The 2,500-nt window shown below is 37.4% G+C and overlaps 1 pseudogene; it reads left to right on the forward strand.

Annotated features, from left to right (window-relative positions):
- LOC137639349 (protein FAM200C-like) overlaps window positions 1-2,311 on the forward strand; it is a 22,766-nt pseudogene extending 20,455 nt beyond the window's left edge.
- Window positions 2,312-2,500: the final 189 nt, after the last annotated feature.

Here is a 2,500-nt window from a genome sequence, read left to right on the forward strand (position 1 = left end):
ACCTTTCTCATACTACTTTAAATCTCAAATTCCTACCAAACCTTTCTATTTCATTAGAAGCTTTTCTTACATTAACTTATACTACATAAAGGTATTCATCTTAACCAAATTTTTCCCGTAATCTCAGTTCATTGAATAGATTGAACCAACACATCCCCTTGCTCGTTTAAAGTACATTTAGCCATCTGTTTTCATCCATCAATTTGAACTTTATACCCTCCCTGATAAATTACTGAAGTAACACCTCACCCTTATAATTCTAACAATAATTCTGAATTATTTCCTTCATGCATCACTTGAAAACCTAGCATTTATCAACACATATCTTACACAGCATGGTAAGCCACTCGATCATAATATTAGCAACTCACTTTTAATTTCATCTTCCACTTGCTTTCCATTCTTCCATTTTTAATCATCTTTGCACTGAAAATGGTCAGTTATAGTTGAATCCTACACCTTAAACTACCATTCATATCTACTGTATTATTAACTAGACAGGACAAGTGTTTCTTTCTGTAGAAGAAACTATAATTGAAAATTTTTATTTATATGCTGAATATCTGATTTTCCTACGATCAATCTCCAAAGAATTAACGTAACATAAAACGCCACTTCTTGCCTGACGTCAGGACCAAATTCCCCCTATTCAAATGCCCTTTTGAACGAACCTAAAAAATATGTTAATAATTGTACCAATTATAAATTCTCACCTCAGCTCTCTGAGCATGTATGTATGCAGGTATGTATGCATAAGCCCCGTTGAGGTACTATCGCCATATTTATTGGATACTTTGCCTGGACAAATCATTGAATCCTTCTCTCTGGTTACGGCTCATTTGTTCATATCCCAAACATATACAGAATATTCTAGCCTATGCTTTACACATTCTCCTATGCCCTCATATGGCAACAATGAGATTACGAACAATTCTTCTTCGCTCAAGGGGTTAATCACTGTGGAATGCAATTGTTCTATGGCAACTTTCCTCTTGGTAAGCGTAGAAGAGACTCTTTAGCTATGGTAAGCAGCTCTTCTAGGAAGACATTCCAAAATCAAAACATTGTTCTGTAGTCTCGGGTAGTGTCATAGCCTCTATAGCAGTGGTTCCCAAACTGGGGGGCGCGCCCCACTAGGGGGGCGTGAAGTCATCTGCTCGAAATTACTTGTTTAATAGAATAATAAAATCATTAAAAGAACAAATATCTGTCATTGCATACATGCAAAGTATAATTATAGCAGTCACTCCAACCCGTTTTTTATTAAGCTAATTCTCTATGGGGAAGAAAGCCAAAGAAAGTTATCAAAGATTTCCTTATCAGATAACACAGTGAAGCGTCGCATTGATGAACTTTCAGAAGACATAAACGAACAAGTTTTGGACAAAATAAAAGCATCTCGCTTCTTTGCAATACAGTGCGATGAAAGTACTGATGTTACTCACCTCTGCCAGCTGCTTGTTTATTCTTAATTCGTGGATGAAGGAACTGTGAAAGAAGAAATTCTTTTCTCAGCAGCACTGGAGACAACAGCAAAGGCCATCGATGTTTTTTCAAAGGTGCATGAGTTTTTCCATGAGTACGGTCTTTCATGGGAAAAATTAGCCGGTGTTTGTACTGATGGTGCCCCAACAATGATTGGATCTCGCTCTGGATTTGTGAAACTGGTGAAAGAAAAAAATCCTGCTATAACTGGTACTCACTGTGTTATCCACAGACAATAATTAGCAAGCAAAACTCTGCCATGTAATCTACGCAGTTCACTGAATTTGGCAATAAAAGTGGTGAATTTTGTAAAGAATAGCTTTTTGAATTCTAGGCTTTTCGTAGCTCTTTGTTCAGATCTGGACACTGATTACAAGACTCCTGTTTCACACAGAAGTCCGCTGGCTTTCCAAGGGAAACATGCTGAGTCGTCTTTACGAGCTCAAGGATGAAGTGGAAATTTTCTTGCAGAAGCAGAAACAAGACAAACTGTATGAAGCATTCAGAGAGGAAGACTTTCAGCTCTCACTAGCATACCTTGTGGACTTTTTTAAGGCTATCAACAACCTCAATTTGAAGTTAAAAGGAAGAAACAAAAACATCATTGCACACTCTGATGTAATCAGAACTTTCACCAAAAAAAATTCATCTTTGGAAAAGAAAAGTACAAGTTGGGAACTTTTTATCGTTCTCACATCTGAGGAATTTATACACTATTTTCCAGATGTCTCAATGGAGAATTCTCTTTGGACATTGGTGCAGAATCCATTTAACACTGATGTGGAGTTGCTACTGGAATCACTGCAAGAGGAAGCCATCGATTTGAAATGTGACTCGAGCGTGAAAAGGGACTTTGAAACAATGAAGTTAGAAGAGTTTAGGGTGATATATCTCCCTATGTACCCAAAAGTAGGTGAAGAAGCACTTCGTGCGATTCTTCCCTTTTCTTCTACTTATCTTTGTGAAGCAGGATTTTCAGCTCTTGTTGTTCTGAAAACAAAACAGCGCAACCGAC

The sequence above is a fragment of the Palaemon carinicauda genome, chromosome 1, assembly GCF_036898095.1.
Source record: "Palaemon carinicauda isolate YSFRI2023 chromosome 1, ASM3689809v2, whole genome shotgun sequence".
Lineage (NCBI taxonomy): Eukaryota > Metazoa > Arthropoda > Malacostraca > Decapoda > Palaemonidae > Palaemon > Palaemon carinicauda.